General features: G+C 34.3%; 1 pseudogene across 1 annotated transcript; it reads right to left on the reverse strand.

Moving 5' to 3' along the window:
- Positions 1-21,521, reverse strand: LOC143567946 (ABC transporter G family member 29-like; annotated as a pseudogene). The gene is made up of 16 exons (XR_013141496.1): positions 21,048-21,521; positions 20,758-20,967; positions 13,154-13,398; positions 12,313-12,918; positions 11,665-12,242; positions 10,118-10,387; positions 9,628-9,781; positions 9,459-9,542; positions 7,889-8,025; positions 7,483-7,815; positions 7,017-7,391; positions 6,789-6,922; positions 6,474-6,701; positions 6,239-6,408; positions 675-931; positions 1-597 (listed from the first exon to the last, which is right to left on the reverse strand). The product of XR_013141496.1 is annotated as an ABC transporter G family member 29-like (transcript).
- Positions 21,522-22,063: the final 542 nt, after the last annotated feature.

The raw sequence follows: 22,063 nt of genomic DNA on the forward strand, positions 1-22,063 counted from the left end.
TTACAAAAACAATCGACCCATTTATATAGACTCACATAAACCAAACAAATTTAAACTCAAAAAAATAGGCAAATCAAGCAAACTCATAATTATCTTGATTGGCTAGATAAACATAAGCCAAAAATAAACAAACCCAACATAAAACACTAACTAATTCAATCAATAAATACTAATAATTAAATTGACCCTATTACCCTTAACACATCCAAACTCAATCATACTTGCACGCCAAGTCTCTTGCACCATCCCGTTTCACATTTATTTCACATGTGAACAAACATTGATTTATAGGAATAAAACATTACATACTCTACATGTTTCATTCTATCTTGTCTGAAAGTTCAAAATCCTAAGGAAGGTGGCGTAAAGCAAAGCATAGAACACACAAAAGCCAACAAGAACAGCAGCAACAGGACCCATGAAATCCAATTCAAAACCATAGTAGTCCTTAATATAACTTGTCATGGTTGGGTTAGTTGTCATACCAGGCACCAAGATTTCGTTATTCACGTCATGATATTGCGAAACAATGCACCCATACACCGTCCACGCAACTGGGCAGATCCAGTAGTACCAAATCCACCATCCGGGAATTTTCTAAAGTTTCAAAAAATAAAAAATTTATGTTAAAATAAAGTATTACAAGAATAAGTAACTAAGGTTGAAATTTTTACCGAACGTGGGATATAAAACCCTGCGAAGGTATTGCAAAGCAGGTAAAAGCCGGCAGAGAATATAGTTGCTACTTGCTCATTTGGTGAGATGGAAACAGTCATCATTCCATAGTATGTGAAGTAGAGAAATGAAAAGAAGGTGATGAAGAAAAACCAAAAGAATTTAGCTATTGTCCATTCAAATGACATCATGGAGTATACAATCCCGGTGTAATATATTGCTTGAAGTAGTACATATGGTATCTCCACAAACACCTAAAACATATTTCATAACAAAAAGTTCCATTAGAATTTGTGAATATGTTGTAAATATATTGTGGGTCAATTGTTGTTTGGCCCAAGTGTAAGACCCAATCCAATAATTAGGGTTTTATTATATTTAGTAATGTCTTGACTAGCAAGTTAGGTTAGTCTATATAAACCGAGTTAGGGTTCATTAAGAGTCAAACCGAGTTAGGGTTTGAGAGATTTGTAATAAGTTTTTAGAGTTATATTTTCTGATTAATATAAACGAAAGTTATTTGTTTAATTCGTGTGTTGATTATCGATCCGAGACTTGAATTGGTATCAGAGCCAAGTTCAATAAATCGATAATCGGTTGGCGGCGATCGGTAGCTTGAGAGGAGCTATAAATCGGCGAATATCGAAACCAAGTTGGGTTTGTACTGATACGTCAGAGCAGCGGCGTGGGTACTGTTACGACAGCGCAACAAGTAGGTTGTCCGTTCGGCAGCGACTCAAAAGCAACGGGTTTTTGATCGGGATTATGTTGCAGGCAAAAAAATTTCTTGTATCGGAATCCGGTTTCTATAGTTATACGGGTTGTGATTGAAAGTCACAAAGTCAACAACAATTGAAAAGTGGTTCAAGGTTTTCTTGCAGACTTGCGGCGTGATTTCCGAAGAGTTTCAATTATTATTCGTAATAACAAAGGTGAAGATTACAAATATTGAGTTCAAGGTGTGCACAGTATGTTTATGAAGAATAATATTTTTTTATTATTATTAGTAATAATAATATTTTTATCACATTGCACAAGATTAGTTGTTTCAAAAGGTATTTGTGATCGGTGTGTTTTGAGCAAACAAGTTCGGTTCAGAAAAGTTGTTCAGGGTTGATTGGTTTGTATTTGTTCCAACTTAGTGGAGCAAAGGGGCTTTGACACTGATAATGGCAGGTGACACAGAAAATCCGATAATCCGACCCAAAGAGAGGGGGGGGGGGATATCGTTGCAGGTTCCAAAGTTGAATGAAATAATTACATCACATGGGCGATTGTGGTGGAACCGATCATAGATGATCAAGAGTTATGGGAAGTTGTAGGGTGCGGTTATTGATGCGAAGAAGAATAAAACGGCAAGGTCGTTTTTGTTCCAAGTTATGGAAGGTAATATTCTTTTTCAGGTTTCTCAATACTAGAATGCTCGAGAAATATGGGCGACTTTGAAGGCACAGTTTGTTGGGCCGAGCGAGTCCAAAAGGCTCGACTCCTAACATTGAAAAGTGAATTTGAGAAACTCAAGATGGCGGAAGACTAGACTGTTGATCAGTTTGCGGGAAAAATAATCGGTATGGTTTCAAAGGCAACGGGTCTTGGTCACGTATTCGAGCAAGATGTATTGGTGAAAAAGCTACTTGATGCGGTTGCAGAAAAATACTTCAACTTGGTAGCCTCAATCGAGAAAACGGTTGATCTCGATAGTATGAGGTTTGAAGATGCTGTTGGAAGACTTAAGGCGTTTGAGGAACCTCTACGAGGGAGAGAACGCGCTTCAAATTCACAAGGTCAGTTACTTTTCAATCGGTCGGATATTAGTTACAAAGGCAAGTCGTATGATCAGTCCGGTAGCCGAGGTAAGGGTTGGCTGAGTTCACAGGGGCGTGGAAGAGGCCGGGAAACCGGAGGTCATGACCGAGAGGATGAGGATCAAGATGGTTGTGAAAACCGAGATGGTCAACATCGTGGGTCAAGGTATACGGGTCAAAGAAAGGATCATCAATGGAGAAGGAATGATATGTCACAGGTTCAGTGTTACCGTTGTGATGAGTTTGGTCACTTTGCGTCTGCGTGTCCGAAATGTATGAAGAAAAAGGAAGAATCTAATTTGAACAAAATTGATGATTTTGATCCAAGTTTATTTATGATTAAAGGTGATCAGAAAACGGTTTTTCTGAATGAATATGGTGTAATTCCAAAGGTTTCGAAACCGAGCCGATGGAGAAAGATGGTTGGTATCTCGACAACGGAGCATCGAATCACGTGATGGGTAATAAAGCGTACTTATATGAGTTGAATGAATGTGTTACGGGAAAGGTGAAGTTCGGAGATGAAATTTGTATTGATATTCGGGAAAAGGGTCGGTCTTAATTGAAGGAAAAACAGGGGAGCAACGTTTGTTGACCGATGTCTACTACATTCTGAGCCTACAGTTCAATATCATAAGTCTTGGTCAAGCAACGGAAGGTGGATGCGAGATTCACATGAAACATGATTTGCTAACCATTAAAGATGATACAGATAAGCTTTTGATGAAGGTGACAAGGACCAAGAATTGGTTGTACAAGATTAGCCTCAAGATAACAAGTCCCGGTAAACGAGCTATCATTGGAATGAAGAATTTTGCAGGTAGGGATCTTCAAAGTATTGGACTGAAAGAAGACAAGCCGGTTATGTAACATCTTGCTTTCGATAAGATTAATAAAATAAATTTTGTTTATTTTATAGTGTGTCGTTTATCGGTTTAGATAAATAAACTAATAAGAAGATGGGCTTGGACTTTAAAAAGATAGGATAAGAGATGGAATGAGCCTTAGGTCCATGGGCTTAAGGGAGTATAAATACCCCTTAAACCCTAATTCTTTCCATTTTTATCCATCTCTACACCATACCTACACCTTGAAAAACACACACAAACAACATCCTATATCCCGAGTCAAGATCCAAAGGTGAAAACCTGAGCTTGTTGGTGCTAGAACGTTGTGACAAACCAAACCAACATCAAGACTGGTCCGTGTTCGTAGATCGACTCGTTTAAGGTACGTTTATAATTAGAAATCGTTCATTTAGGTTCGGATTTGTTTGGAAAATCTTAGATCTGTATGAGAATGATAAAAACAAACCAAACGTGATGACCCTTGCAAAAATCTGTTAACGTTTGATAGGGTAATTGCAAGTATGAGAAAGCTGTAACATATATCAATCGATTACACCCGTTAAACGCGATGATTGGATGTATGAACGATTAGGGTTTTTTGGCGTTGAGTATACGAACTCAATGAGACCAAATTCGTGTTATTTCATCAAGATTTGGGGTTTAATCGCATATCTGATGTTGACTGTTCTTGGCGATTTTGACTTTGATAACGAATGGTAATTCGTTAAGATTGGTCATTCGTCAAAGTCTCGATAAGCACTGTTGGTAATTCGTTAAGATTGGTCATTCGTCACGCGGTCATAACTAATGGGACACAGTCGTGTGACTTGATAACGAATGGACCCTTAATTCGTTATATGTTCATTCGTTAATATAAGATAAAGAATCAGGTCATTCGTTATATGCTCATTCGTTAGGATAAGATAACAAATTAGGTCATTCGCTACTCACCAATTCGTTACGATAAGGTAACGAATCAGATAACGAATCAAGTTGTGATAAGATATCGAATCAGATAACGAATCATGCTTAATTTGTTATAGCGAACGAGTTAACGAATTGGATAATAATTTAAAATCCTAATGAAAATTGTGTTAAGACAGTTATAGCTCGACCCCAGCCAGGGGCTCTACTCCTTGGACCCCGCTAGGGGCTCCCGCCCCTAGAACCCTGCTGCCAGGGGCGTTGCCCCCGGACCCCCATTCGTTGAGGGTTATAATTAAACTAGAAATACGATATGGATAGTGATAGTAATTAATACGCGTAATTGTTATACAGTTAGTCGCGCACTACTAAGGAAGGGAATAACCATTAACGGTGCGCGTAACCGGGTTCATCTGAGTTTCTAGCCCCATTCCTTGTTATGTTTTCGGGGCTGTGTGCATACTCGATGCGATAGTTAATACACTTACCTTAAAATGGTAAGTGTATGCCATGTATGATTTATAATTTTATATGTTAATTATGTGTATCTTGGATGTGAATGAAAGCTTGTCGGTACGTGAACGATCTTCGGATATTGCACGTGTTGACAAGGGAGGTATGTATACGAAATATGAATGTGCATGATAGATATATGTACAACATATGAGTATGTGTAAATGATTAAAGAAAGTATATGTATGTTACGGGTATGTAAAGACAATATGTACAAAGAGGCAGAAGTAAGTGATCAGACCCTAATAATATCTGAGATAGAGAAGAAAGAGATCAGATCCTAATAATATCTGAGATAGATCAGACCCTAATAATATCTGAGATAGACAAGAAAGAGATCAGACCCTAATAATATCCGAGATAGACAAGGAAAGAGGGATCAAATCTTAATAATATCTGAGATAGAATGAACAGTATTTATATAGCATGAAAGTAACAAAGTATGAACGTATGTATGGAATTATGTAATGAAAGTAAATTAGTAAGTAATTATTATGTATCCTTGGATGCATAATTGAAGGTAAGTATATGTATTGTATTATGTGTGATTAACTAGAACTCACTCAGCGTAGCTGACTTTTAGTATGCACGCAGGTGAGTAGGATGAGACAGCTGGCTTGAGCGGTGACACATGGCAGAAGAATAAGAGTTTGGCATTTGAAGACGCATGATGTTTTATATTTAATGTTTTAATTTTGAAAGACAAGAATGCTTTAAGACAAGTTATGAATTATTATGTAATGTTTATGAAAGTTTTATCTTCCGCATAAAGTTTTAATTAATTCTGATATTTAGAACTGTGTTTATGAGTAAATCCAACGTCCAAAGTGAGGTACTGGTAACAGGGCCTTACATGTTACGAGTTAGATTCCAGTCAAAGATCCAAGTTCCAAAATTCAAAGTCCAAAGAAGAGTGTTTTGGAAGTTAAAAGCGCGGCCAAGAAAGAGATTCAAACCCAAAGGAAGGGGTGTAATGATCAAACGAAGCAAGTGTGTCTTCTAGCCAAGTGGAGCCGAAAGAACTTTGCAAGAGATCATGAAAAGCCTCAGGAAAATCAAGAGATTGTTGACAAGTGTGAAGTTGAAGACCCGCCAATTTCGAGTAGGAAATTAGGGGTGACTCGGGTACAACAATTGCGGGGGTGATTGTTGGGTCAATTGTTGTTTGACCCAAGTGTAAGGCCCAATCCAATAATTAGGGTTTTATTATATTTGGTAATGTCTTGACTAGCAAGTTAGGTTAGTCTATATAAACCGAGTTATGGTTAGACATTAAAGGTTGTGAGTTTGGTGTAACCGAGTTAGGGTTCATCAAGAGTCAAACCGAGTTAGGGTTTGAGAGATTTGTAATCAGTTTTTAAAGTTATATTTTCTGATTAATATAAACGAGAGTTATTCATTTAATACGTGTGTTGATTATCAATCCGGGACTTGATATATCACATATGCGTGTTTTGGATTTAAAACAGAGCTGTGCCATGGCATATAGTAATGAAGAGTACATCCCTGCTGCTCGTTCACGATAGAAAACTGTTCTTTCCGTCGCCACAACTGGCTGGACTGTCTGGGAGTTATTAATACCAACAAAAAATACTGAAGAGTACATGGCCCCAATCACAATGCGCAAATCAGTGCTACTGGATCTGAAAATGAAAATCAAGAATCATGAAACTATATTTATAAATAATTATATGATTTTAATACTTACTTCTTGTTGCCAATTTTCCAAAATAAAGTCCCGAACATGAGCGCACAGAGTAATGTGAAGTAGAAACGTACAAGGTTATAATCAGGATTTCTCCAGTAACTCCACCACATCTTCCATAAACAAGACTTGAATTGTCCCCAAGAAGATTGAGCATACTGTGTTTCAAAGTGAAGATCAACGGCACCAGGAGCGGGTACGCTTAACTCCTTCACCAAAGCCTTGTTCCTTCTAAGATTTTCATTTTAAATAATAACTATTTTTGTATAAAGTTTTAACATTTATTTTTAATGTACCCTTATAATGCATAGAACTTACTTATGTAAAGATGAGGCAATGAAATGATCAGCAAAATCTATCCCTAACCGCATCTCTGCAACACTAGAGCTCACTTCCAACATCCATGTTGCTGGATTGTATTTCTCGGGAATCTTTGGAACTCCACGAACTGCCTGATAATACAGATAACCAAAAAAAAAAACGATAAGTATTTCATCGATCTAAGTTATCTTTATTCGTTGATGGGGTAAAACACACAATATACACCTCAAAGTACTCGATAACTTGTTGAGAATGTGTTCCAAGAGGACCTGAATAGATAACTTGTCCACCTCTTTTTAGTAGTAACAACTCATCGAAAGATTCAAAGATATCAATGCTAGGTTGATGAATGGTGCAAACAACTGTTCTTCCTGTATCAACGGTGTTTCTCACAGCTCTCATAACAATGGCCGCTGCTCTTGCATCAAGCCCAGAAGTTGGTTCATCCATAAAAATAATTGAAGGGTTAGCAACAAGCTCAACCGCAATCGTCAACCTTTTTCTTTGTTCCGTTGATAATCCACTAACTCCTGGAAGTCCCACTATTGCATCTTTGATATTGTCTAGTTCAACAAGCTCCATCACTTCACTTACAAATATCTGTAATCATAAAGCAAATTGTTATTATTATTATTATTATCATACTAAATAAGTTTATAACATCTATATATATATATATATGTTATTTTACCATTTTGTCTTCCTTGCTAACTTCAATCGAGAGACGGAGAAAAGCTGAGTAGATCAAAGATTCATGAACGGTGATAGTAGGAGAGTGGATATCATTTTGCTCACAATATCCTGAAATTCTAGCGAATGTTTCTTGTTTTTTCGGGAATCCTGATATTCTAATATCTCCTTCAATATAACCACCGGTTTTTCTTCCTGCTAAAACGTCCATTAAAGTAGTTTTTCCAGCACCACTTACTCCCATCAACGCAGTTAAGACTCCAGGTCTAAATGTACCGGTTACATCACGAAGTAATTGCAACCTAGTATCCGTCACCCCATGTTCTCTCATTTCCTGTTTCGAAAACTCATCGTAGGATTGTATAAATATATACATATTATGGAGAATATTCTAAATAGGAGCTTACACTAGGCATATCAACATAATAGTTCATGTCATTGAATGACATGGCGAGTGGAGTAAATGGAAGAACCATCCCTTTCTTGGATACACTATTAGCATCTAAAATGGAAGAACGAATTTGACGTAGCTTCTTCTTTCCATCTACAAAGTTAATCATTAGGTTGAAAAGCTGTTAAATCATTTGTGTGTTAATTACAAAACTAGTATTGATATTGAAATCTACATTACTCTACTCGTCAATGTTTAGCATCACATATACAAAGATAAAAGTAAGAGTTAGGCTTTAACGTACTTCATTCTCTACTTGTCATACGACCTCATCTCCCCAGAACGTTTAATTTCTCTAACAATTTTATTTGACATATTATTCTCTTGTAACATTTTTTGTGTTTTATGGTCTTCTAAAATATTAAATAAAAAACTATAAAGTTTCTATTTTTCTATCTTTTTGTGTTTATTGTTTTTGATCATAATAATAATATTTATTATTATTATTATTATTATTATTATTATTATTATTATTATTATTATTATTATCAGTGTCAATGCAGTATAGACACACACACACACACTAATAAAACAAACTAATAATAATAGCTTAATAGTTTTTAATTTGATATATTTAGTGAGACTATTAAGACTGCACACTATGGGCTTGGTCGAGGGCGGCTTAGGGACGGTAAAGAGGGGGAACACCGCAGAGGGGCGGTAAGGGTGGGGACGGTGTGGTGAAGACTTGCGGTAAAAGGGAAAATGGTGGGGCCGTGTGTAATGAAACTGCATAAGTTCAGGGCTGAAAATGCATTCAGTAAAATGCTATAGAGAGTGGTACGGTTAGCAACACCCAGCTAAAAGTAAATGCTACTAAGTAAATGCTACTGTCAACCACTACATTAACTACCCACCAAAATGTACTCTAGTCCTTTGATGAGTAAATTTAATGTTTAGCTTGACAAACGATATGATACAAGGGTTGTTAGTAGTTGTCCTTTACTCCTTTTGTCTTGTGTATTCTTCTATATACACACAATAACAACCAACCAGGGGAGGCTCGGAGGGAGCCACACCATTGGCCAGGGCACACAAGTTTCTGGGACACAATCTTTTTTATACATATTACATATATATGTTTTTTGGTATTAAAAATAAGATTATTTGCAATTGTTTATGAGATAATTACATGCTCAGAATGGTTTCTGCTTATAATAAATCGGTCGATAAAAGTTTTATCCATGTACATTAGATAATAAAAATTTTTCGTTAATGCCAGCGGGCCTTATTAATTTGGCTCGGCTAAGATATTTAAATTCTCGGAGACGGCCCTGCAACCGACTACTACTACTACCCAAAAAAGTTACAAGGAGCTACCCAATAATCTTTCTTATTCTTCTCCCACATTGTATATTAATATTGATTTGTTGTGACTTGTTTAAACGGCACCGGATATTAACATTGTATATTAATATTGATACTACCTATCACATTGTAATTAGTAAACTATATGAATCCTACTTCAATTTATGAAGACTGACATTCTTAACAAATAGTAACTTTTGGGAATTTGAATTTCATACTTGAACTCGCTCCTTCATGAGTAGCATGACCATCTAAGGCTGCAACTTCTTCCTTAGAGATTATTGCTTGTGGTTTTCCAGGGGCTAGATAGTAAATAAAAGAATCATCATAGTTAGTTATTGAAACACTTAAAAGTCTGTGTAAACTCAAAACAATTAACTTACTTACCTTCTAAATACATGAGAGCCAACGTGAAAAGGATATTGAAGATAAACATAAAACCAAGAAGAGCACCGACACCAATCCAATATGAGCTTTCTGAAGTTGGGATATCCAAGTTCCTTAACACAGAAAACCCTAGGTTTGTTGAATTGTCGGTACTCTGCCAAAAATAGGGCTATTGAATAATCGTAACTGAAAAAATGTTTTATCACAGTCCCAACTTTCAACATATTTTCCTCCCGTAATCCCATATTAACTCAAAAGTAACCTCGTTAGCCTTTTGATTATATGAAAAATATGTCTTGGAATGCTGGAAGAAAATAGGTTGAAAGTTGTGACTGTTAGAAAACATTTCTTTACTTGGGATTAATTACGGCCAATAACTCATTTTGAGAATATTAAAATCCAATACCCATACTAATATCAAATATACCAACTTTTTATTCCTATTAAATAAAAAAAGTTATTTTTGCAAATTAAAGAGCTAGTGGCATACTCTTCGACTGGTCCACCTAGAGCCAAGGAATTCATTGATGGCAATAGATTTGTAGCTATAAGACAGAGGTGATATCCAATAAGCCCATTCCCACCAGTTTGGAATTTTGCTTTTAGGTAGAATAAAGCCACCCAATTGATATATAAGCAAAAGTACAAAAGATTACCGGTGTATGCAATATTCATTGTTTTACAAATTCCGGCAATTAACCTAAAAAGTCCTGCTGCCACATTTTGTATCAGAAACACCAACAGAAGATGCTTGAAGAACCTGTATTACGCCAAACACATTGAAGGGGTGAGCAAATCATTAACTAGTTAAACAAAATTTATCGACAGTTATGGTTAAGGTAATTTGATTAATCTATTATAGTTATGGTTAATGGCGTCTCGTAATGAAACATTAACTGAACCGAAAATAATCAAGGCATGCTTACGCCGAGATGAATATATGTTTATATGCATATATGTACATGTGTAGATTGGATATTTTTATCCAGTCCATGGAAAATGTATATATGTATATATTAACATTCATTCAATTCCCATTTGATGTCACTAGTTTTTTTTTCAATTCTCATTTAATTCAAATTTATTTCAACCTTCCTTGATTAGTTAACCAAAATCTAACCATAACCGAGCTTCATAACCGATTAACCGAAACCGAAGTTCAATTATGGTTATGGTTAAGGGTAATAACCAAACAGAACCACAATTTGCACACCTCTAGTACACACTAATTTACAGATTTTGTCCTTTACGTTTTCACCAGATTTCATTCATTATCCTTTATCTTTAAAATTGATATGTTTTATACTTTACGTTTATAAATATTACAGTGTTTGTCCTTGGGCCCTAATATGGTTAGTTTTTCTCGTTAAGCCAAGTTATTAATTTAAAAACCATTAAATAATTGAAATTAAAAGATTAAATATTTTCTAGTACTTAAAAGAATTAACTAAAAATATATGTATCTTTACATTCTTTCCCACTTAACTTACCTCCACTACAGCCGATCAACTTCTTCAACAGATTATGGTAGAGAGACATAGGTAGAGAACCCAATTTGACGTCTCCTTGAATTCCGATATGGTAGAGAGACATGGGTAAGGATTGCCAAAACTGTCTTGTTGTAAATCGGATGGAGGATTCGCAGATGGGGTTGTTGAACGACGATCTTGTAGATGTGGGTGGGAAACTGTGATTGTGATGGTGGTGATTTTATTCATCGGAGAAGATAGTGGTAGTGGCTTGCCGGAGAAAAAGCTATGGTGGCAGTGACGATGTGGGGTGGGGTGGGTGGTGGTGTATGTGTGAGAGATAGTTTTCTTTTTTGTATTTTTTAATTTATTAAAATAATTCTAATATGTTCCACCTGACTTAACAAGAAAAACTAACCGAGTTAGGGTCAAAGAACATTAAACGCTGTCAGATTTATAAACGTAATGGATAAAACATATCAATTTTAAAGATAAAGGATAATGAATGAAATCTGGTGAAAACGTAAAGGACAAAATTTGTAATTTTGTCATATAGTTTACATAATACCTGCTAGCAGCTGGGGCTAGGCCAACACCCCAGTAGAGAATAATGGTCCACAAAATACTTTCTATCAACGATATCGGTAAGTGTTAAAGCCCATGGAGGGTGGAACATGAGGTCTCTTTGTTTGTAAACAACAGGAAGTCTCATAATAATGAGTGACAAGTCGGCATACCCGTTAAACATGTTAACAAGCACACTACTCAATAGCGCACCCAAGAAAATGAAACCATCTATTTCATTCCGGTGGTGCATTGTGGTCCTAAGATATAGAGTCGTGGTAATAAATGCTATAAACACGTTTGTATGGTTTTAAAAACATAAACAAATGCGTTTCTTTTCATCAACAACACTTCTTTATCCCATGAAGCCTTAAGCAGTTCCATTTTGGGTACCAAGTATTTCTTATACACTAAAGCGGCTTTGTGACTTTGGTTTTTGTCATAAGGGACTGATAATTCGTGTTGCAACTTTTCGCCTACATGGAAACTTTTGAACCGTTGACTAAATTCGCTTACTTGGATGTATCTGTATGCTGTGTTTCTATCTGCCCAATATTGTTCTTGGTCCTTTTTAGATGTCACCTAGGATTTAAAAAAATATTAGGATTTAAAAAAATATTGCATAGTACACAATAGTTGTGCTAGTTTTTACCTCTTGCAAGAAGTCAGCAGTACCCTTTCTTTCGGTGCATTCGAACCCACAACTCTCAAAGAACTCGACAACGTGTTCTCGTGGGCCCTGATACACAATCTGGCCCTCGGATAGCAAGTATATGTCATCGAAAAGTTCAAAGGTCTCGGGGGCAGGTTGTAATAGGGACATGAATATTGTCGAGTCGGTGAGGTGTGCTACTTGTTGCATGCATTTCACTATTTGAAATGTAGTTGAGCTATCTAGACCTGTTGATATTTCATCCATAAACAACGTTTTCGCGGGGCCCACAAGCATTTCTCCCGTGGTTACACGCTTCTTTTGTCCCCCTGAGATACCTCTTCTCATTTGGTCTCCAACGAGGGTGTCACGACAGTTATCAAGGCCCAATATCTGATATATATGTGTAACAAACGTATCAATTTAGGAAAGATAATACTAAAAATATTAGAAACCAAAAGGGTAGTATACTTACTCTAAGAGTGTAGTAAGTAATCAAATTACTTTCGTCTCCTTCAATGGCAGTTGCCTTCATGAAAAGATCAACTTCCGCTTCTGGGAAGATCCCTGCTTCTTTTTCTCTTCTTGCAAGCTCCGTTAAGAGTTCTATATATTTCATTATTTATAGTTATTATCTTGTTAAAAGTATTAGAGTAATTTCTATCATAAAATTTATAGTAGCGGTTAATTAGTATGTTCTCTAGTTAGTGGCTAGTTAGTATGCAATTTATGTGTATTTTATAGTATAAAGTTGATGCTAGTCACAATATTTATGGAGACAAAACACATTACAACTTTTAACACAATTTCAAATATGGGTTTTAATTTAAAGCTTTGTTACCTAACCGAGATCCAACTCCTTGACATCTTGCTGAGAAATCTAGAGTTTCTTTAACGGTCATTTCGCCTACATGAATATCATACCGGCTAATGTAGGCTGAAGTCCTTCGAGGTTCAGATTCGTTGAGTTTATGACCGTTGTAAGTTATCTCTCCATCAACTCTTAAGCTTGGATATAACCTTCCCGCCAAAGCAAGTAGAAGTGTTGTCTTACCAGAAGATGGTGGCCCCAATAGAAGTGTCATCCTGTGAATAGTGTTTAATATGAAATTTTGGAAGACTTTTGTGTTTGATTACAAAACACATTTAGAATAAGCAAGAGGTACTCTAGAAATCTAAAATCTTATATCTTATCTCATGTATGGCTAATATTCTATATTAGTATTAGGATTGTGTATGTCTTTATATTTGCTAATATTCGGTGTATCACGTACATTAATACGTTTATTTTGTACGGACAAAATGTAAAAGTCCAAAGGAATGGGGACCCTATATAATATGTCACTTAACCCATTTCTCCACAACCAACTTCACAACTCATTTTGAAATAAAAAACACCTTAGAAATAAAGAGAAAAGTTTCTCTCTCTACCAAACACCAAACTATATTTCTTTCTTTTGTTTATCCAAACTAAGATCCAAGATCTGAGTGTTGTTAATGATTTCCGCTAGCTAACAATACGGATTGGTCTGAGTAAGGTTGTGAGATCCATCTCAAAGAGGACCTACAAGTGGTATCGGAACTTTCGGCTCAACTTTTGTGGTTTACGGATCAAACTTTTCGGGTTTTGATATTATTTTTTGGTAGATTTGAGATTGTTCTTCGTGTTACCCGCTACTTTTGAAGTGCTTCACATCCTAGACATACCCGAAAATCATCAAATCTAAGTTTTTGGTGTTTTTGGTGTTTTTGGTTTAGATCTGGTTTAAAAACTCAGATCTAGACCGATCTATTGATTTTTAGACTAAAGTTCTTTAGACTTTATTGTTATCTTTAAAAAAAATGTAATCAAATGAACGGTGTAATCGAATGATATTTTTTAATATTATTTTATTTTAATATTATTATAATTAATTTATATTAAAAAAAGTGATCGAATGAAGTAATCAAATGAGATTATAATATAATTTTATTTTATTATTATTATTATAATTAATTTATATTTAAAAAGGTAATTGAATAGCATTTTTAATATTAGTTTATTTTATTATTATTATAATCAATTTATATTAAAAAAAGAAGTAATCGTATAGCCTCATAGAATAGACTTTTTAATATTACTTTATTTATTATTATAATCAATTTATCAATCAATATATCAATCATGCCCAGTAAAATCCCACCGACAGCAAAGCTATAAGTAGGGTCTGGGGAGGGTGGGATGTAGGCACACCGTACCTCTATCCAAAGGAATGAAGAGGTGGCTTCCAGAGAGACCCTCGGCTCTAAGTACATGTGTATGAAGCAAAATAAAGGAAATCAAAGTTTAACAGTTATATACAAACTACTACTAATTATAATAATATTAATAATAAGATCACAGTTTAACAGCTATATAAAAGCTAATAATAATTATAATAATAATAATATATGTAAGGGAAATACCATTATGGTATGCGACCTAAATAAGTTAAGTCTAAGCCCTAAGGTATTCAATTCTCTCTAAAAATCCTTAACTTTAATTCTACTTCTCCACGAATTCCTATCCTCAACCATGTCCTCGGAGAGGTTTAGGTCTATCAAATCATGCCTAATCCTCTCATCCCAAGTCAATTTCGGTCGTCCTCTACCCCTCCTCCCCTCTATAGTAATGTTTTCTACGGATCTAACAGGATTCGTCGTCTGTCTTCTTTTTAATATAATCAATTTATATTAAAAAAATAAGAATCGAATCTAGTAATCAATAGAGTTTTTATTATTATTTTAAACAATCTAAAATAATAATAATAATAATCTAACTCTAATGTAATCTAATCTAATCGAATCTAATTAAATCTAATATATTCTAATCAAATCAAATCAAATCAAATCAAACCTAATATAACTCTAATCTAATCTAATATTATCTAATTTAATCGAGTCAAAGTAATTCGAGTTGACCAGTTGACCGTTGACCTTGACCAGTTGACCGTTGACATTGACCTGTTGACCGTTGACAAAAAATACTTAGTCTTTTCTCTAAAATAATGTCTTGCAATACTAAGCTTGAAGGAAGTCTCAATATGAGGGAAGAGCAAAAAGACATGTTAAAAGAAGAATTCAACATGTTTAAACATATTTAAGGGGAATCGGTTGCCTCTCTCCTCAACAGATTTGAGTCATTCGTTGCTAAATTAAGATATGCCGGTATCACAAATAAGTTGTCTAAGATCAACATGAAGTTGTTGAATTCATTGCCCTACACCTGGAACAACATTGTGATTACCAACAAGAGAACGACAAACCTGGATACCTTAACGCTCTAAGAGTTAACTTCTACCATCAAGTTTTGGTGCAAAGAAAACAAAGATGAGACAAGTATTGCGGGTATAAGCAGTCAAGTAAGTCCTATCATCCCTGAGCGTGCTGCATTTGGAAACAGTCAAGCAACTCTTATCCTTCTTGAGGTACACACACTTGTGCTCTCAAGCTTGTATAAATAAAATTGAGGACTATAGAACTCATAATGCTACCTTGATAGATGAAAACCTTAGTCTTAGATGCCAGAACGATAATCTTAGAAAAGCTGAAAAGATATATGCTACTAGGATTAAAACTCATAACAATGATATGGCTAAATTTAATAAAAGTTATTTCAGTCTAATAAACTAGTTGGGCACCACGAAAGATGTGTTGTTGAATTAAACGCCAAAATTGATAAGCCAGAATTAGATTTAGCACAAAGAAAAATAGCCGTTGAAAGATTTGAGTAAGCCTGTGATAAATTGAATGGGATAATTGAGGCACAGATCGGGTGAAACAAAAGAAGGGTATAGGCTACGATCACACAGCAGGTCCACCTCCTTTTAATGAGAATTATACTAGCCTCCCTCACTTTAGTCTCAATACCCCACCTGAGAACGAAATGGTCAATGGTATTGGTCATGTGCCAAAACCAAAGACATTTGTTCCCTTGTATCCAAAATTGTTGATCTCATTCCTTCATCAGTTAGTTTTAGTAGTGATTTATCTTGTTCAGTAGTTTGTGATGAAGAAAGTGGGTCGGTGGAAAAGCCTGTTTAGGTGAACATATCAAGTTGTTCATCAACAAGTTGTAAGACTGAGGATAATTCAAGTAAAAGCAAAGTGTTTGAAATTGATAATCAAATGAGTACTTCATGTTAATATGTGCCACCAAATAAAATATCATTTTCTCAAACAACTAATCAATCACAAAAGTGTCAGTCATACAACTATTTTGATAACAACTACTAGGGTCATTATCAATAAAATTATGTTGATCCATATTACACCAACGTTTTTAATGATCGGGGTCACATATCAAATGGGTTTTACAATCATGTTTCTTTCCATTGATCACCTTTCCCACTGCACCAACCATATCATAGTTCTGATGAGTTCTATGGCTCTCCTAGGAGAAAGTGTTGTTTCGTCTGTATTCATTCTTCTCACCTTGCAAGACATTGCAAGCATTGGTTCAAGAAACAATTTGATATTCAAAGACGGCTTAGTCAGTCCTCAAAAGGTGCTTTTAGTAGACCCAATTCAAGGACTGATCAAGCTGATAGTGAACCCAGTGAAGTGGATGTGAGATCCAAAGTTAATAAAGCAAAACGCAAAAAGAAACCTTTTTGGAAAACTAAAAAGGATAAAATAAAAAAGGATCTGAAGACTGAAAAGTCTAAGGATTCACCAAAAATAGTTTTAAAAACAAGAAAAGAAAAGTCCAAAATTGCTAAAACCAAGGAACAAGTTTGTGCTTGGATTCGTACGGATTATTCTTCAAGCGATGAGTTGCCAAGAAATAAATGGTTTTCAAGAAATAAAATCAAGTTTGGTCGATCTATGGTCGACTTTCCCGAGACAACTAAGTCTCGGGAACCATGTCTGTTTAAACGCTTAGTGCATGTAGGGTCAATCAATGAGGAATATCAGTAGTATTCGGTACTTAGATAGTGGTTGCACCCGACATATGATAGGAGACGAAACCTTGCTATTTGATGCTAAACCATTCGATGGCGAATTCGAGTCTTTCATAAGCGACATGGGAGAACTTCAAGGAATGGGAAATGTTTCATATATTGTTCTTCAACAACACTATACTTCTTCAAATGGATCAACCACAACTTGTCGAGCATTTCTCAAACACAACGCATCCAACTACTATTCTCAAGTGACGGATTCAGCATTAGTTGCTGAGCTTCGGTTTGAATCTTTTCAACTTTGTTATACAATGTGATAATGTGTGCTTAAGATAGTCCATCTGACAACAGATTGTTGACCTTTTTATTTAAAACAACATATTATATCTTTTTGTATATAAATTTGTAAATATTTTTCAAAATGTCATAATTTAAAGGGAGAAAATGAGTTAAATTTAACTCATCAAAAAGATTTTTAATTCAGAAAATGAATTAAGTTTAACTCATCAAAAAGATTTTCAGTTTATTTAAGAAAAACAAAAATAGGTCACTTGACTTGCCAAAAAGATTTTATACTCTCTTTAAGAAAATCAGAAAAAGTTTCAAAAAAATATTCTCTCGTTTAAAGGGAGCTCCTTCTTAAAGGGAGTCGAATAATATAAGATTATAAAATTTTGAGAAATTGATCCAACCTTTGAAAAATGATAAGAAATTATCTCGAACGATTCTAGCACATGAAAAGAGTAGATCAAAAGCCAACAAGATCACTGCTTGATGTGTATATAGACTTGAAAAATGAGTAAGTGTCAAAGTGATATAAACCTAAATTTCCGCCTTTGCTAGTGGTTATACTATTATAAAACGGTTGTCGACTCTAATATAAGGCATATCGATGAAGGCAAAAATGTTATTAGTCAGTCATACACGAGCCCGTTAGTGATTGATCACCATAAAAATTGTTCTTGCTTTAAATACAACTATTGAAAATCAAAATGTTAAAGCAGAAAAACTGCAAAATGTTTAAAAGATATAAACTCAACAAAAAAATGTTGATAAATTGTCAAAAAAAAAGAGAGGTATATTAGAACCACGTAACGTGGGGCAAACAAGTAAGTCCTAAACATTTTATATGAAGGCATGTAAGTCCGTATGGCAAGTAATTCCATGGTTAAACCTTTAAAAATTGTTTGAAAAGAAAATTTGCAAAAAGTTTTAAAATAAGATCAAAATGTTTTGATCAATCATCAGGGGTCGGAGTCAATTTGGGGTGATACTGATAAACAAAAATTATTCCTCAGGTATGATGAAGTTTGTAACATGTTGGATTAAATGAGGACCACATAAGTATTGTGCTTAATACATACCTTAACATATCACGTTGACATCAAAATATTTGTTAAGTTTAAAATGGACAAAATATATCTACAATTGAATTTGGGTTCTTGGCATAATAATATCCAAATAGAAGTGTGATCTAGGACGTTATCGATCAATGTGATTCCATGTTGTGATCTTTTTCGCAAAAATATTAAAGTCATAAGAAATTTTGTAAATATTATTGTTATATAATATTAATTTCATCTTTACTCATATCTTTTTTTTTATTTTTGTTTCAACTTTAATATATTATGTATATATATTAGTAATATTATAATTAAGAAAATGGCAAAAAAAATTATGTTTTTATTGTGTTTGTACATATTTTATTAAACCTTTGTTTTATTCAAAATCATGTGTTTTGTTGTCAAGGTCGTTCATACAAAGTTCGTTGGAAACCTAAGATGCAAAAAAATCATTTACAAGTTAACGGACTGAAATTGATATTTTGAGAAGTCTATAAAATAAAATTTCATGAGTTATCTTGCAAACACTTCAAACCAAGAGCATGTTTTGAAAAAGAAAATTCTTCTTTGACCCTCAAGAGGGTCTGTGAACGAATCTTATTTCCTCTAAGTTTTGTGCAACTGTACATGAACAGGTAGATCAAGATCAAGTGTACTGGGTTATAGAGACTGAAGTTGCAGATGCTGAAGCGCTTAAAAGAACACGAGAAGGTGACAGTTGACGGTTGAACCAAAAATCAACTGATCGTGTCTAAAGATCAGTCAAAAGACAAAGAAATGAAACCAATCGGCCCAAGAAAGTCAACAACAGAAAATTAGATGTCGAGCCTCTCGCATCTGATGTTTCTAAAATTAGCAGTTGCTGATCCTTCCCAAAAAATAAGATTGAAGTTCAAGTCTTCAAGAATGGAAAATAAAGATTTGTCCAAGATCCAATCTCGTTCAAGCTATTGGATCAAGACAAGTACTAGATTTCAAGAATTTAAAGACGAAACAAGGAACTTGATGAAGGTTCCTTAACATACTCAATATTAGAGAGAGATTGTAGGGATATAATATTCTATATTAGTATTAGGATTGTGTATGTCTTTATATTTGCTAATATCCGGTGTATTACGTACCTCAGTACATTTATTTTGTACGGACGAAATGTAAAAGTTGAAAAAATGAGGACCTTATATAAAGGGTCACTTAACCCATTTCTTCACAATCAACTTCACAACTCATTTTGAAATAAAAAACAACACCTTGGAAATAAAGAAAGAAGTTTCTCTCTCTACCAAACACCAAACTATCTTTCTTTGTTTTGTTTATTCAAACTAAGATTTGAAATCCGAGTGTTATTAGTGATTTCCGCCAGCTAACAACATAGATTGATCCGAGTAAGGTTGTGAGATCCATCCCAAAGAGGACATACATCTCATATATCTAATAAATTGAAATAATGAATGTCATGTGTCGGCTTTTAAGTTCATCTAAAAGTTGGTTTTTTCGAATGTCTCCAAGTTAGATATGAGATGTCATGTGTCAACTTTGATGAAATATGTTTTTTATTTCTCTTCTCTTTCTTCTATTAAATAATAATGAACTTTTTTAATTTGATATATAACATGAGGGGAAGGTTCATGTACATTTTAATCTTAACATGAGAACGTAGAAAATAATAATAATTTATAAAAAACTGAGAACGTAATAAACAATACCAACAACAATACCAATCTACATAACCAATGATTTATAATAATAAAGAAAAAAACCTGAAAATTACAACAAAAGAATAAATATTCAAGAACAAAATAATAACAGCAAATACCAACAATACTTATAACAACAAAAGAAATAAAATAATAATAATAACAACAAAATATAAATCAGCAAATATTAATAACGTCTCATAATCGAAATTAGCAAATACGAACAAAAAATAACAGCAAACAACTATAAAACTAAACCTAATGATAACAACAAATTGGTTCTCACTATTTTCATGTTAAGAATAAAATGTATTTGATCATGTTTCTATAATATGATTACATGTCATATGATTTAATTTTTTATAAAACGTTTTTAGGAAATATTTGACATTTTGTTTAAAATAAATATTTTTTAAAAACATTAATTTAAGCAGCGTAATATATATGTTTCTAACCTAGTATTAATATATTAATATGCATGCGTACCTTCCGGGTCTGACAATTCCGGATGTATCTTTAAGAATCTGAAGCTTAGCTTTCTCAGAGAAACTGATGCCCAAATTAGCTAGAAACGAATCAACAATATTCCGAGCAGTATTTATCAGTGTTGGAAGTGCCCTCTTTCCGACATGACAGTCCGCTTCCACTGACAAATTCTGAAACCAAACTTCTACAGTTGAAAGGGAGATCCCAACCCTGAGACATCATCTCATATGATAACATGTTTTATTAGTAACATGAACAAGTTGAAACAAACGAAAATAAACACAACACACTTGTCAATCCTATCTCTAAACTTCCTCAAAAATATTTCATTATCTTCTTCAGCAACTTTAAAAACCTTATCTATAAAGTTTTGTCGAGTTTGTGGATCAAGAGCTCGTACATCTAACAACATCTGTTCAGTGTGTGCTTGTTCTTGATCCTCTTGAACATATTGCTGAAAGATGGTGGTTCTTAATCGACTATACGTCGGTAGTTTCTCCAAAGCAGCTCATCGTAAGGCCTCTTCGTCTTCCATCGAGTGACGGCTGCTACCACGGCTGCGAGCAAACACGTCTTCTATCCGCCAACTCGCAGAAGCTCTGCTGATACTTCTCCCCACACTCCGGCTAAAACTCATATTTGGTTCTTTCTCCAATTTTGAAACTCCAAAGTGTCAACTTCTTAGATTTCTATGTTATTTATTAAGTTGGATCATTGTTTAACTATTACGAATGATTTTATATTCGTCACAAGGTGAAGGTGGTCGATCATGGTAAATTTGTCAAAATCTGTTTGATTTTCATGGTGCATGTTAATATTAAATCCCACAAAACAACCTTCTTATTGTCTTATTATATTTTTTTAATTGTCCGCAGACTAATATGGTCATTAATTTATTAGATTAGGACTATCAAGCTCTTTATTTAAATATATATATATTCCATGCAATTATATAACAAAACAGAAAATTTAGCACTTTAAAAGTTCTAGTTTGGTTGTTTATTCGTTAGAACCGGTTTTTCAGAATCGTTAGTATTAAAAATTATAAAACAAAAACGACAGTCTATGAATATAACAAACTAGTTGTGAGGACGGTGCATTGAACCGGAGCCGTAAACGGTAAAAGTGTTTTCTAAACAAACATAAATTTCATTGCGGTAAGACAACGCTTGCGAAACTAGATACAAGCTATTTTTATTAACTAACAAATAAGTATTTATTTCCTAAATATTTAGATTTAAGGATTACCAATTTTGTGTCTCACTTTTGACTACAAAAAAGTTTTTCTATACAATAAGTCAATAAC

This window comes from Bidens hawaiensis, unplaced genomic scaffold (assembly GCF_021521415.1).
Source record: "Bidens hawaiensis isolate Kalapana, Puna unplaced genomic scaffold, B.hawaiensis_p1.1 tig00023714_1, whole genome shotgun sequence".
Lineage (NCBI taxonomy): Eukaryota > Viridiplantae > Streptophyta > Magnoliopsida > Asterales > Asteraceae > Bidens > Bidens hawaiensis.